The 16,203-nt window shown below is 45.8% G+C and overlaps 1 long non-coding RNA gene across 1 annotated transcript; it reads left to right on the top strand.

Annotated features, from left to right (window-relative positions):
* Window positions 1-1,543: 1,543 nt before the first annotated feature.
* LOC119962445 lies at window positions 1,544-14,639 on the top strand. The gene is made up of 3 exons (XR_005459874.1): window positions 1,544-1,787; window positions 12,924-13,026; window positions 13,305-14,639. It is a non-coding gene; the product is annotated as an uncharacterized LOC119962445 (long non-coding RNA).
* The last annotated feature ends 1,564 nt before the right edge of the window (window positions 14,640-16,203 follow it).

The following is a 16,203-nucleotide window of genomic DNA, read 5'->3' as shown; positions in this document are numbered from 1 at the left end:
TCCTCGAATTCTGGCCTATTCCATATCCCTATTTTATTTGTTTCCTCTTTAGCGATTGTGTCTTTTGCTACACAAATGCTAAACTCTGGAATTCCCTCTTCGTCTCTGTTTTTTTATCACTTTAAAATGCTCCTGAATATCTCTTTATGGGATCTGATGTTGAATTTTGTTTGAGGATGCTTTCTGCATAGCATTGTGTCTTACTACATTAAAGACACTGTGTAAATGTTGTTGTTATGTTGATATGAGAGTGTACGTCTTACAGCAAGGTTGTATTCCTTGCTTTGGAATATTGCTAACACAACATCGCACACAACTTTTTCACCACCAGCCTCAGTGAATCCCTCCCCTCCATCATATTCTTCAGCATGCAGTTGAGACCTTAGTCGAAGCACAAACAGTGGTCCTAGAAGCTTTGGACTCCAGCATGGATATAGTAAACATGGCATCAAGAGTTTTCTTTTCTTTTTAATTTATCAAATTAAGAGGCAATTTAGCATGGCCAATCCACATGTACATCCTGTATTCTTTGGGGTGCGACCCACGTAGACATGGGGAGAATGTGCAAACTCCACACAGACAGCGACCCGGGCTGAGATCAAACCCGGGTCCTCGCGCCGTGAGGCAGTAGTGCTAACCACAGCATCACCGCGCCACCCTGTCATCAAGAGTTTTGAGCATCCGCTCACCACCTTCAGCCTGTTCTCCTGCAGGTCATTGTAAGTGTGGCAAGAATGGCAGTGGCACTGTGCAGGGGGGAGGGAGTGAAATGAAAATTGCTTATTGTCACGAGTAGGCTTCAATGAAGTTACTGTGAAAAGCCCCTAGTCGCCACATTCCGGCACCTGTTTGGGGAGGCTGGTACGGGAATTGAACCGTGCTGCTGGCCTGCCTAGGTTTGCTTTAAAAGCCAGCGATTTAGCCCAGTGTGCTAAACGAGCCCCGTGGAGTGGGGGTGGGGGCACGTTCCAGGAAGCAAGCTGGACTAGAATGCCTTGCCCATGGCCAAGGTGCAGCACTCAGATCCTCACTGGCTTCAGCTTCATAATTCACCATTGTTAGCAACTCAATGGTCCCTACATGAGCAATAACAGGCTTCCAGCTTGGCTAAGGCCTTTGGAGGTCACGAGGAAATAATATAAATAGTTAGATTTCTAATATTGCTGGACATTAGATTAAGAAATTAATTTAAGGCAATTATTATATTTGACATTAAATTCATCATCTAAATCACAATTGGCACTTTGGTTGGCAGTCTGGTTTTATAGCAATGTCTGAATATGTAATTTTGTCTAATGTTTGGTAATTATGATGTGAATATTTATTATGTGCTGTCATGACTTATATTTTCTGTGAAGTCGCTAATGTAATTAGTATGCTGAATCTTCCAGTAGGACAGTAGGATGCGCTAGTTATATTTGTCTTGTGAGGTAAAGCATTTGTCACATGACAGGTGAAATCACTAGTCCATTTCCTGATCTGTTTAATTTTATACTTGCGCAGGTTCATACTGCAGTTTGCAACAGGAACAGAAAATGTTGGAACTGCAGAACAAGTCTGGAAAGAAAGATGGGTTAATGTTTTGAATGAATGGACATGCTCAAAAGGATAAGTTATGGGTGGAATTTTGTCAGCACTGTGGAGATGGTCTGGGAGGAAGGAGGCGTGGAGAAAATAGCAGCGGATGGAGCAGGAGGGAAGCCTGTTTGCACTGCTAATGGATGTCTTGAAGGCAGTCGGGCTGATGGATGGAAGGTGTGGCGGCTGTGCTTGAAGGCAGTGGGAAGGTAATTAAGCCTGTTGAACAGTCGGTTAACCACGATTTTACCAGCCTTTTAGAATTTTGCAAAGAGTGCATGAGAACAATGCAGCTTCAGAGCATTGCCAACTATAAGGAGGCAAAACTCGGTGAAAGGTCAGTCATTGCGGGGGATAACATATCATTGTAGGGAACGTAAATAGTGGAAGGAGCAGTATGAAGGTACCCAAGGTTGGTTAAGCACAGTGGAGGCACTCAGATTGACTGTTGCCTCTGAATTGACACTCATCTGTGCAGATTAAGTGGGTTGTGAGGCCCTGGGAAGTAAGTCCATTAATTTTCAATGGGGCTCGAGTGAGAAAAATATCACAGAGAGAGAGAACTGTATTCCCCAGTCACAGCATGCAATTGACTGTATGCATGTAGACAACAAGGCTCCCACGAACCAGTCAATAGTCTTCATCAACACTTACTCAGTGTGTCTATGGCCACTACAACCAGATCATTCAGGTGTGTTCATGATTCCTGTGAAGCAACCATGATGCCGACATACTCAGGTAGTCCCAGGACAAACCAATCCTGGGTTCTAATGACTATTCATTGAAGAATGGATCCTTACGCTGATGCAGAACCCCAGCATAGGTGCAGATGAGAGGTACAATGGTAGCCATTGGATGACTTGAGTGACTATTGAGCTAGGAACAGGGCTTAGAAAATGCAGTTCAGATACCTTAATAGATCTTGTGGAACTGTTCAAAATGCCCCAGAAGGATTTTGTGATTGTCATGATGTGGGTTGAAAGAAGGTAAGTTTTAAACCAGCTTTACAGAGTTCACTCAGGCTCTGCTTGCAGCTGCAACTTGTCAATTAGATAATTGGATTAAGCCGGTTTTCAGAGGCTAAAGTCAGACAGTATAAGAGGGGGGGGAGGGAGAAAGCGAACTCTAGGATCCCCAAAAAGAGGACAAGAACCATGGGGGGGGGGGGGAGCCTAGCCATCCCAATCCTGCAGTATTACCACTGGGCTGCAACTGCGGAAAGAGTAAAGGTGTGGATAAAGGAGCTGGAAGCCTAGAGGGTGCGAATGGAGGAGGGCTCCTGGATGGGGACCTACCGCTGAGCCCTGGCCACGGCTGTGCTCCCATCCCCACCGAACAAACACTCAATGAGCCCAGTGGTGATTGCAACACTCCGGTCATGGAACCAACTACGACAGCACTTCATATTAACAAAAATGTTCCTTCAAGCCCCCATCTGCAACAACCACAGCTTCCCACCAGCCGTAATTGACGTCACCTTCAAAAGATGAGGACCAGGTCGGGGAGACGTTGACAGCTAGGGACCTCTACACAGACAACAGACGGGACGTGCTAAGATAGATGCAAGTCAAAAACCTCCTATTTAGGAAAAAAGAGCATACCCATAACCGCCACAATAAACGCTCTTAGAGGTCCTACTGGACGTGAATATACTTGGGAGCGGGAACTGCATGGGCGACTAAAATGTAGGGCAGGCACACAACCAGACGAGACAAGGGAAAATGGGGGGAAGACCGAGGGTTTGAAATAGAGTGGGATCTCTGGAGTGAAGCAATGTTTAGGGTCAACTCCACTGCCACCTTCACAAGGCTAAGCCTAATGCAGCTGAAAGTGGTACACAGAGCACACTTACATAAGAACTTAAGACCTAGGAGCATGAGTAGGCCATTTGGCCTTTCGAGCCTGCTCCGCCATTCAGTGAGATCATGGCTGATCTTTTGTGGACTTAGCTCCACTTTCCCGCCCAAACACCAAAACCTTTATTCCTTTATCCTTTAAAAAAATTATCTATATTTATCTTGAAAACATTTAATGAAGGAGCCTCAACTGCTTCACTGGGCAAGGAATTCCATAGATTCACAACCCTTTGGGTGAAGAAGTTCCTCCTAAACTCAGTCCTAAATCTACTTCCCCTTATTTTAAGACTATGCCCCCTAGTTCTGCTTTCACCCGCCAGTGGAAACAACATCCCCACATCTATCCAATCTATTCCCTTCAAAATTTTATGTTTCTTTCAGATATCCCCCCCCCCCCCCCCCCCCACCCCAGCATCCTTCTAAATTCCAACGAGTACAGTCCCAGTCTACTCAACCTCTCCTCGTAATCCAACCCCCTCAACTCTGGGATTAACCTAGTGAATCTCCTCTGCACACCCTCCAGCGCCAGTACGTCCTTTCTCAGGCAAGGAGAACAAAACTGAACACACTCCAGGTGTGGCCTCACTAACACCTCATACAGTTGCACCATAACCCCCTAGTCTTAAATTCCATCCCTCTAGCAATGAAGGACAAAACTCCATTTGCCTTCTTAATTACCTGTTGCACCTGTAAACCAACCTTTTGCGACTAATGCACTCAGACACCCAGGTCCCTCTGCACAGCAGCATATTTTAATATTTTATCATTTAAATAAGGCCACAACTTAACCAGAACCCAAATGATCAGTTTCTTCATGGTGGTGGAGGACAAATGTGAACGGTGCCAAGGAGGCCTGGCCAACGACATGCACATGTTCTGTTCTTGCCCCAAACTTGTCGGGTTCTGGACAACCTTCTCCGCGGCAATGTCCAAGGTGCTGGGGATATGGTTGAAGCCATATCGAGAGTGGCAGTCTTCAGGGTCTCAGAACAGCCCAGATGGATCTCTTCATGAGGAGGAGGGTCAACCTCCTTGCCTTTGCCTCCCCAATCACTTGCCGGAGGATCCTGCTCAACTGGCGATTAGCAGCACGACCTAAATCTGCAGACTGGCTGCCGACCTATCGAAATTTCTCCAGGTGCAGAAAATTAAATTCGTCATCCGGGGGTCAGAAGAGGGCTTCCACAAAATATGGGAGCCATTCACCCAGTTGTTCCAAGACCTGTTTGTAGCCAACAGCCAATAAAGAGAAAGCAAGAGGGAAGCAATGGTACAATAACAAATGAAACAAAAGGGGGCGGGGAAAGGGGGGGAATAAAGAGGCATGGAGCACAACCATGCCCACAAATGGCATAATACACACGTCATGCCAACCAAACTGAAACAGGACATAAAAACTGAGGAGGGGAGAGGGCACGCCAGAAGATCAGAAAGGGAGGAGGGGGTCAGGAGGAAAGGGGGGGAGGAAGGCAGGGGGCCCAGATAAAATGAACACCTACTGGAGAAAGTAAAGGAAGATGCCGTAACCACTGTAAATAACAAATGTGAACTGATGTAAACAATAAAAGGCGACAGATGTGTATATATTTCATTTTTTTTGTTCTCGATGTGCAGTCATGCTGACCTTTGTATTGTACAATTTGAAAAATCCTCAATAAAAACATTTTTGAAAAACAGAGTAACTGACCTCAGGTGAGAAAAATGAAAACATGACATCACAGGAAAGCTGTTATCTGATTAGTTGGTAGGGAAACTGCATTCACTTTGAAACTAAAACATTGTTAAACTAATTAAACCTAATTAATTGTTTAATCATGACCAGAGTGGTATCAGAGGCAGGAGATGACTGTATTTTTGCATTTTACATTTGAAGTAGAAATCTAATGCTTTGAAACAATAACTTTTTTGCGGTGTTAATATGAACATAAGAACTAGGAGCAGCAGTAGACCACCATGGCTGATCTTTTGTGGACTCAGCTCCACTTTCCCGCATGAACACCATAATCCTTTATTCCTTTATTCTTCAAAAAGGTTTATCTTGAAAACATTTAATGAAGGAACCTCAACTACTTCACTGAGCAGGGAATTCCATGGATTCACAACCCTTTGGGTGAAGAAGTTCATCCTAAACTCAGTCCTAAATCTACTTCCCCTTGTTGGTTGTTCTGGGTGAGTGTGCTTAACACTCACTTGGCTCTGTTTCTCGTTCTAAGCTCTGGAGTCGCCAGGTGCCATTAAGACACTGCCACATGCTTCAAGGTGAAGTTCAAAGCAATAAAACCGTACACCAATTAGTAAGTCCAAACAACTAGAGTTTATTATAATACAATTATAATAACTACCCATGCACACGCTAAAGGATCAAACTTACTCCTACCGCTAAACAACTAATACTTATCTCGAAGGAACTGCGAGGTCAGGGAACAAGGCCTCTTGCTCTGCTCTGGTCTGCAGACTTCGGATTTGCTATCAATTGCCAAGGGTGTCAGGAGTGCCTATGTCTGGTAGCAGTCGTCGTCGTTAGGCACTTACTTGTTGGTGGCTGCTGCTCAACGGCTGCAGTAGAAGACAGGAGCCCGGAGACAGGAGACTGAACCATGTGTGGGACCTTTCTTTTATAGGTCCCAGGGGGTCCGCGCCCCTTTGGGCGGACTCCCTTACCTGCTTGGAATCGATTGGGTCTCTTCCCAATCGATATGTTTGAACCCCCCAATCCTAGGGCAGTTCCTTGGTTGCTGGGGCGGTTCTTGTGACCTTTTGTTTTGGGCTTCTCTCGCGCCACTGGGTCTGGCCTTCCATAGAATGTATCGATTTGTGCTTAACTTGTGTGCATTGTATCTGGGACTCGCCCGGTATTGCCTCATTAGTATGTTAACGTGTTTTCTTTCACAGTGTTGTCTGGTCTCTGCAGCATTCAAAACCGGTTTCTGCAGTCATCCCAATACACAATCGCCTTGCAAGCTGCATGCTTTCCAACATGCCCATTTTCCCTGCATTCTTTGCAATCTTCCATTTTGTGTTGGGCAGTGGCCACCCCAGGTGGCTACACCCTTACTTTGAGGCTATGGAATTTTACAGTGCAGAAGGAGGCCATTCGGCCCATCGAGTCTGCACCAGGTCCTGGAAAGAGCACCCTACCCAAGGTCAACACCTCCACCCTATCCCCATAACCCAGTAACCCCACCCAACACTAAGGGCAATTTTGGACAATAAGGGCAATTGATCATGGCCAATCCACCTAACCTGCACATCTTTGGACTGTGGGAGGAAACCGGAGCACCCTGAGGAAACCCACGCACACACGGGGAGGATATGCAGACTCCGCACAGACAGTGACCCAAACCGGAATCAAACCTGGGACCCTGGAGCTATGAAGCAATTGTGCTATCCACAATGCTACCGTGCTGCCAAACTATGGCCCCTCGTTCTGCTTTCACCTGCCAATGGAAACAACCTCCTGTATCTATCCTATCAATTCCTTTCATTATTTTATATGTTTCTGTAAGATCCCCCTGCATCCTTCAAAATTCCAACAAGTACAGACCCAGTCTACTCAACCTCTCACGTAGTCTAACCCCCTGAACTCTGGGATTAACCTAGTGAATCTCCTTTGCACACCCTCCAGCGCCAGTCCGTCTTTCTCTGTTACGGAGACCAAAACTGAACACAATACTCTAAGTGTGGCCTCACTAACATCTTATACAGTTGCAGCATAATCTCCCTTGTCTTAAACTCCATCCCACCAGCAATGAAGGACAAAACTCCATTTGCTTTCTTTTTTTCAATATAAGTTTAGAGTACCTAATTTTTTTTTTTCCAATACAGGGGCAATTTAGTGGGACCAATCCACTTAACCTGCACATCTTTGGGTTGTGGGGGTGAAACCACGCAGACATGGGGAGAATGTGCAAACTCCACACGGACAGTGACCCAGAGCCGGGATTCAAACCCGAGTCCTCAGCACTGCAGTTGCAGTGCTAACTACTGCGCCATTTGCCGCCCTCCATTCGGCTTCTTAATCACCTGTTGCACCTGTAAACCAACTTTTTGCGACTCATGCACTAGGACACCCAGGTTCCTCTGCACAACAACATGTTTTAATATTTTATCATTTTGCTGTTATTCCTACCAAAATGGATAACCTCACAGTTGTCAACTTTGTATTCCATCTGCCAGACCCTAGCCCATTCGCTTAAACTATCCAAATCCCTCTGCAGACTTCCAGTATCCTCTGCACTTTTTGCTTTACCACTCATCTTAGTGTCGTCTGCAAACTTTGACACATCGCCCTTGGTCCCCAACTCCAAATCATCTATGTAAATTGTGAACAATTGTCGGCCCAATGCTTATCCCTGAGGGACACCACTAGCTACTGATTGGGAACCAGAGAAACATCCATTAATCCCCACTCTTTGCTTTCTATTAATTAACCAATCTTCCATCCATGCTACTACTTTACCCTTAATGCCATGCATAATTACCTAATGCAGCGACTCTTTGTGTGGCACCTTATCAAAGGCTTTCTGGAAATCCAGATATACCACATCCATTGGCTCCCCGTTATCTACTGCACTGGTAATGTCCTCAAAAAATTCCAATAAATTAGTTAGGCATGAACTGCCATTTATGAACCCATGGGACAATTTCCATCCAGATGCCTTGCTATCACTTCCTTGATGACATATTCCAGCATCTTCCCAACTACTGAAGTTAAGCTAACTGGCCTATAATTACCCGCTTTTTGCCTCCCTCCTTTTATAAACGTGGTGTAATGTTTTGCTCATTTACAAACCAGCGGGACCACCTTGTGAATTTTGGTAAATTATCACTAGTGCATTTGTAATTTCCCTAGCCATCTCTTTTAGCACCCTGGGATGCATTCTATCAGGGCCAGGAGACTTGTGTACCTTTAGCCCCATTAGCTTGCCCATCACTACCTCCTTAGTGATAACAATTATCTCAAGGTCCTCACCTGTCATGGCCTCATTTCCATCAGTCACTGGCATGTTATTTGTGTCTTCCACTGTGACGACCGACCCAAAAACCTTGTTCAGTTCCTCAGCCATTACCTCATCTCCCATTATCAAATTTCCCTTCTCATCCTCGAAAAGATCAATATTCACCTTAGCCACTCTTTTTTTGTTTTACATATTTGTAGAAACTTTTACTATCTGTTTTTATATTCTGAGCAAGTTTACTCTCATAATCTATCTTACTCTTCTTTATAGCTTTTTTAATAGCTTTCTGTTGCTCTCTAAAGATTTCCCAATCCTCTAGTCTCCCACTACTCTTTGCCACTTTGTATGCTTTTTCCTTCAATTTGATACTCTCCCTTATTGCCTTAGAATCCACGGTCAATTTTCCCTCTTTCTACCATCCTTCCTTTTTGTTGGTATGAACCTTTGCTGAGCACTGTGAATAATCGCTTGGAAGGTTCTCCACTGTTCCTCAACTGTTTCACAATAAAGTCTTTGCTCCCAGTCTACCTTAACCAGCTACTCTCTCATCCAATTGTAATCCCCTTTGTTTAAGCACAAAACACTAGTATTTGATTTTACCTTCTCACCCTCCATCTGTATTTTAAATTCCACCATATTGTGATCGCTCCTTCCCTGGAGAGGATCCCTAACTATGAGATCATTTATCAATCCTGTCTCATTACACAGGACCAGATCTAGGATCGCTTGTTCCCTCGTAGATTCCAATACATACTGTTCTCGGAAACCATCGCGGATACATTCTATAAACTCCTCCTCAAGGCTGCCTTTTCCTGTACCAGCCCCCCCCCCCCCCCCCCCCGCCCCAACACACCGACCAGGCACCGGAATGTGGTGACAAGGGGCTTTTCACAGTAACTTCATTTGAAGCCTACTTGGGACAATAAGCGATTTTCATTTCATTTCATTTCATTGACCAACCTGGTTAAACTAATCGACATGTAGATTAAAATCCCCCATGGTAACTGACGTACCATTTCTACATGCATCAGTTATTTCTTTGTTTATTCCCGCCCCACCATAATGTTTCTATTTAGTGGCCTATAGACTACTCCTATCAGTAACTTTTTTGCCTTACTATTCCTGATATCCACCCAATGGATTCAACCTTATCCTCCATAGCACTGATGTCATTCCTCTCTACTGCCTGGATGTCATCCTTAAATAACAGAGCTACACCACCTCCCTTACCATCCATTCTGTCCTTCCGAATAGTGTGACACCCTTGAATATTTAACTCCCAATCGTGACCAGACTTCAACCATGTTTCAGTAATGGCCATTAAATCATAGTTATTCACGATGATTTGCGCCATCAACTCATTTACCTTATTCCGAATACTACGAGCGTTCAGGTGAAGTACCCTTATGTTGGCTTTTATACCTCCGTTTTGAATCTTAACACCTCTATCAGTAACCTCTCCTAAGTTATTTTTCCTTTTACCCTTTCTCTTAATTTTCCTTATCGTTGAACCCGTATCTTCATGTAATAACCTGCTGCTTCGCTTTCCATTTGTGTTTTTACTTTCCATTTTAGTCCTTTTTAATATTACTGGACCTATTCACTGAGCTCTCCTCAGTAATTGTACCCTGTAGTTTGGCCCTTTTTGAGTTTTGACGATGGCGTCTCTGCCTTACACTTTCCCCCTTCGTGCCTTTTGTTTCTGTCCCCGTTTTTCTTCCCTCTGACTTCCTGCATCGGTTCCCATCCCCCTGCCACATTAGTTTAAACCTTCCCCAACAGCACTAGAAAATACCCCCCCCCCCCCCCCAGGACATCGGTTCCAGTCCTGCCCAAGTGCAGGCCATCCTGCTTATACTGGTCCCACCTCCCCCAGAACCAATTCTAATACCCCAGGAATTTGAAACCCTCCCTCTTGCACCATCTCTCGAGCCATGCTAATTATTCATCCTATCTATCCTGACATTCCTACTCTAACTAACTCGTGGCACTGGTAGCAATCCTGAGATTACTACCTTTAAGGTCCTACATTTTAGTTTAATTCCTAACTCCCTGAATTCAGCTTGTAGGACCTCATCCCGTTTTTTACCTATGTCAGCGGTGCCTATATGCACCATGACAGCTGTTTTTTTCACCCCCCCCCCCCAATGTCCTGCAGGAATCTCGATTGCGTCCGCAGAACCACCTGTCTATTCCCCTTACAATTGAGTCCCCTATCACTATAGCCCTGCCATTCTTCTTCCTGCCCTGCTGTGCAGCAGAGCCAGCCACGGTGCCATGAACCTGGCTGCTGCTGCCTTCCACTGGTGAGCCATCTCGCTCAACAGTATCCAAAGCGGTATATCTGTATTGCAGGGAGATGACCTCAGGGGACACGTGCACTGCTTTCCTACTCTTGCTCTGCCTTTTGGTCACCCATTTTCTATCTCCCTCAGTAATTTTCATCTGCAGCGTGACCAACTCAGCGAACGTGCTATCCACAACGCCTTCAGCATCGCGGATGCTCCAAAGTGAGTCCATCCGCAGCTCCAGAGCTGTCAAGCGGTCTAACGTGAGTTGCAGCTGGATGCACTTCCTGCAAGTGAAGGAGTCAGGGTCCCTGAACTCTCACATCGCACATGCGGTCATGGCACGGGTCTGAGTTCTCCTAACATGTCTTAACCCTTAAATTAACTTGTATATTATTGTTACTATTTTTAAAAACTTGTTTTTATATCTCTCCTTATTATACCGATTTAGTTTTTAAACTTTAATTTCTAAACTTTAAATTCTTACCTTCACGTACCACTTACCTTCACTTTCACCACAAATGTCAAGGTAGGTTTTGATATCACCTACCTTCCCAGGATGCTCCCTGATTTTCTCCCTGCTTAACAGGATGTAGCTGAGATACAGCCCTGTGAACCAGTCACTAGGCTCCACCCCCCGGACACTGCTCCCGTGATTCCCGACTGCTCCTGGGCTTCCTGTAAAGGCAAGTTCCCGAGCGACACTCTCACACTTTCACTGTGCCCCGCCACTATCCTCGCTCTCTTTCACTGTACCCCCGCCACTCTCCTCGCGCTCTTTCACTGTGTCCCCATTGCTTTCCTTGCATTCTTTCACTGTGCCCCCACCGCTCTCCTCGCACTCTTTTATCCTGTGTCCCGCCGTTCTCCTTTTGTCACTGGAGGGGTTCTTCGACTACCCACAGTACAGTCAAGTTGACTTCTCCCACAATCCTCTTCTGCCACCTCTATTGGCCTAAGTATGTATACCTACTTATGACACTTATAAATATTATTATTATATAGTTAACTGTAACTTATTTTAATTTAATAAGAATTTATTTTTAAATTAATTTATTAATTAGTTCTAGAAATGGCAGTTAGGGGGCAAAATGCTTCACTTGTGTGATGTGGGAGGTCCGTGAAGTTTCCAGCATTTCGGACAACTACATGGGGCTGGTTCAGCACAGTGGGCTAAACAGCTGGCTTGTAATGTCAGCAGCATGGGTTCAATTCCCGTACCAGCCTTCCTGAACAGGAGCCGGAATGTGGCGACTAAGGGTTTTTCACAGTAACTTCATTGAAGCCTACTTGTGATAATAGGCGATTATTATTATTCTTATTAACTGCAGGAGGTGCACCCAATTTCAGCTCCTCACAGACCGCATGGATTAGTTGGGGCAGCAGTTGAATACACTTAGAAGCATGTAGGTGGCGGAAAGCATCATAGATAGGAGTTTTAGAAACGTGGTTACACCCAAGGTGCAGGTAGATAGAAGGGGGAGGCAGTCAGTGCAGGAACCCCAATGACTGTCCCCCTCTCTAACAAGTATACCATTTTGGATACTGTTGGGGGGTTAGCCTATCAGGGGTAAACAGCAGCAGCTGCAGACAGAGCAATGGCACCATGGCTGGCTCTGTTGTTAAGCAGGGGGGGGACAAAGCACAGAAGAGCAATAGTTCAGGAGACTCTATAGTCAGGGGTACAGATAGGCGCTTCTATGGACGTGAAAGAAACTCCAGGGTGGCATGTTGCCTCCTTGGTGCCAGGGTCCAGGATGTCTCTGAATGATCAGGGGGCATTCTGAAGGGGAAGAGTGAACAGGCAGAGGTCAGGGTACATATTGGTATTAACGACATTGGCAGAAAGAGTGACAAGGTCATGCAGCAGTAGTTTAGGAAGTTAGGTAGGCGGCACGGTATCACAGTGGGTCGCACAGCAGCACAGTGGTTAGCACTGTTGCTTCACAGCGCCTGGGTCCCACGTTCGATTCCTGCTTGGGTCACTGTCTGTGCGGAGTCTGCACGTTCTCTCTGTGTCTGTTGGGCTTCCTCCGGGTGCTCCGGTTTCCTCCCACAAGTTCCAGAAGACCTGCTTGTTAGGTGAATTGGACATTCTGAATTCTCCCTCTGTGTACCCGAATAGGCGCCGGAGTGTGGTGACCAGGCGATTTTCACAGTAACTTCATTGCAGTGTTGATGTAAGCCTACTTGTGACACTAATAAAGATTATTATTATTATGTTCATGCACCTTACATTACAGCTCCGGAAGCTGCTGCCTTGTTGATGACCCCAGAGGCATGTCAACAGACTGAAGCGGAGCATTTCTGTGCCCTTCCATAGTCCTCCAGGAGTCACAATCTCCAGTAAGTCTGTTGCAATCACATAGCTTTACCATTGTAACTGGAAAAACTGCCAGTTTTGCCATGTGTCGTTTTTCAACTGGAGAAGAGATGAGATGGGAAAATTATTGCAACCATTTTTATTCAATTTTTACTTGAAGCCTGTGTCTCTGCAGCCAGTAATTTCACTTACAGGCTGTGTGCGCTTTTCTGTTGTCTCTTACAGCCTTGCATCCTTTGCCTGTCTTCCTTTGTTCTTTTTCACATCTATTTGGTAATTTTGAACCTTTCTGTGTTCCTAGGTTCTCAGTGGCTTCACTGCTCCTTTTGGAGATTTCAAGAATCTATTTTTTGCCACTCTCGGACAACATGTTGCAAGTATAAGGACCGTAGTCTTCATTCGTGTATCTGTGTAAGGTTTTTATTGAGCTGATCATAAGATGTCTGTCCCCAGTGGCAAAATCACATGATTATGACAAGCCAGTTAATGAGTACAACATTACATTTCGAAAACCCAAACAGAGAGCATCAGGATTCACTTTTATTCATTGTAGACCAGGACCTCCACACTGCTCCACCAGAATATGTGCAGCCACAGCTCGTACTGGAGAAGCTCTCAGATTTGAGCAACCACATCCCAGGACCTATGAAGGAATGACCAGCATTGCATTTTGCTCATTCCTCAGTAAGACTGCTGCCGACGATACACCCATGGTCGGGGAAGTGCTTGCCATTGCAGTGATTTATGTTCAGCAGGCTCTAAACCACTACCTCTTGCTGCTCAGGCCCTTGCTACTCTTGGCCCAATGCCAAACAGTGACAGGCCCCCATTCTGATATGGATGAAAGCCAGTGCAAAGGCAGGGCTGCCTGTAGCTTATGCCATTGATGCCTCATGGATATCTGAATGAATTGAAGTGATACATTTAGTGAGCATGTCCTTTACAGGTATCCCTCCATCTAAAAGCCAGCAGGCAAATTGGCCCCAGTCTAGACATAGGATCCCCACCCCACTCCTTCCCAGTAAAGGAGGGCCAGACCAGAGATGGGTGTTTTCCTGTTCATGTATGAATGGAGACATTTGGGGACATTGGCCGACGCCGGAATCATGAAACGTGATTGGTTGGAGAATAGGTCTTGACCCCAAAATAATGGCGGGCCCCGGGTTCACGCCAAATCGCAATTCTCCGGTGCCTCGAGAGCAGTGCGAATGCATTTAATGGCGTTGGCATATCATTAGCCGGCCTGACCAGTTATTCTCCCGGGGCCTCCACGATACTCCGCCTCCACCCGGGGGAATTCCCGACAGTGAGGTGAACTTGTCCTTTTAAAAATCAGGAAGCAGGCGCCATGGCTGATGAGGGAGAGAGAGGAGGTAGGGCGTGGAGAGGTGCGACTGTGGACTGCTGGTCCTGACATTGGCTGCACTGGCTGGGGGTGGGAATGGGGAGAGGGATGGGGCGTCACGCGGGGGTGACCTGGAGATGGGCCGTGTGAGCCCCCCCCCCCCATGGGACCGAGGCATCCGGGCACAGACCGCCCTTTCCGCAGCCTCCAAGTCCTCTTTCTGTGCACCCAACTGACCACCCACCGTGGCCCATGATCATTCAGAGTGCTATCGGCCATATGGATGCCATATGCAATTCTCCCCCGCCCCCACCACCACCCCCCCTTCCCCCGCCCCCAAACCCGCCCCCCCCCCCCAACCCCCGCACTCTAGACCTCCCACACCACCTCCACCCAACCAGTTGCCAGCCACTGGTGGGTCATCACACGGCCCATCCGGCTGCTTTCCACGTGCTACTCCATTTAGAGTTGCTGAACTGGTGCATCTGTTGCACCGTTTTTCCGGTCGTAAAACACCACTGTTCCCACGCCGCCGTCAGCACTCAAAATCAGAGAATCCAGCCCTTGTCTCTCACACCTTCCCTGTCTATGCAGTCCCCCTTTATGTCTCAACTTCTTTCAATCAGTCTAGTCCCAACCTACATTTTTTCCAACTGATGATTGATCTGCTACATGTTCCATTTTGATTGCTAATCTCCTGTACTGATGCTTTTTCTCCTTATTTGGAACTTAGTACTTATTGTACTTGTATCTTGATTTGTCTAAAATGTCTGGTGCTCGAAAGTAAATTGAATACCCCTCTTCAACAAGCAACTTGCCCCCTACTAAACCTACACCAATTCACTTATTCGCTCTTGCAACAGAAACTAAAGCAAGCTGATAAAACCTGAAAAAGAACAGGGCTGAAGTATTATCTAACCACCATAGCAACACTTATTAGTCCAGCTGTTTTGAACTTTCTCATATAGCTGGAGGGTTGGATGTAGTATGCTGTCTGTACGACATCCAAAATGGGTTCTGATTAATAATGTATCAAGCCAGCTTCTGAGAACAGAAACATATAGACGATGCAGAGATGGGGAAGGATTTATGGAAGGGAAAATCAATTTTAATTTGTTCTCAGTATGATCAATAGCTTAAGTAGTTTTAAAGGTTACTAATAGGCGTTTGATATCTGCCTGGTCTTTTTCATGCTTTTCCAATATATTTTTAATGTAACATTGGACAAAGACTTTAATACAAATTTTAAACAGTAGTTTTTGCTGTGTTTTGCCTTCACTTAAGCTTCGTACTTAAGTATAATGTTAAATATAATATTAGATAAAATGCCTAACCCACTATTAGTGCTGGAAACGCCTTTCACTGGAGAGATTATAGCGGATTATTTCAATCAAACCAAATTAAGTTACATTTATCCAGAGAAATCAAATTTGACAAGCCAGGAATAACTGAGCTAGTGGATTTTCGATGTTGATCCATGCTCTGATTGTCATTGGTAACCTGCAATCCTGGAAAAACACAGGGGCCTGATAGTTCCACAATGTCAATGAAAGCTAAGGAAAAAAGGAAGGAAAATCTGACAATATTTTGTTCAAAATTCTGCACCAGCTCTCAGAAAGAGCACACTACCCAAGCCCACACCTCCACCCTATCCCCATAACCCAACACGAAGGGCAATTTTGAACACTAAAGGCAATTTAGCATGGCCAATCCAGCTAACCTGCACATCTTTGGACTGTGGGAGGAAATCGGAGCACCCGGAGGAAATCCACGCACACACGGGGAGAACGTGCAGACTCCGCACAGGCAGTGACCCAAGCCGGGAATCGAACCTGGGCCCCTCGAGCTGTGACGC

Source organism: Scyliorhinus canicula, chromosome 2 (assembly GCF_902713615.1).
Source record: "Scyliorhinus canicula chromosome 2, sScyCan1.1, whole genome shotgun sequence".
NCBI lineage: Eukaryota > Metazoa > Chordata > Chondrichthyes > Carcharhiniformes > Scyliorhinidae > Scyliorhinus > Scyliorhinus canicula.
Note: the sequence above shows the minus strand (reverse complement) of the source record. Positions and strands in the feature narration are given on the sequence as shown.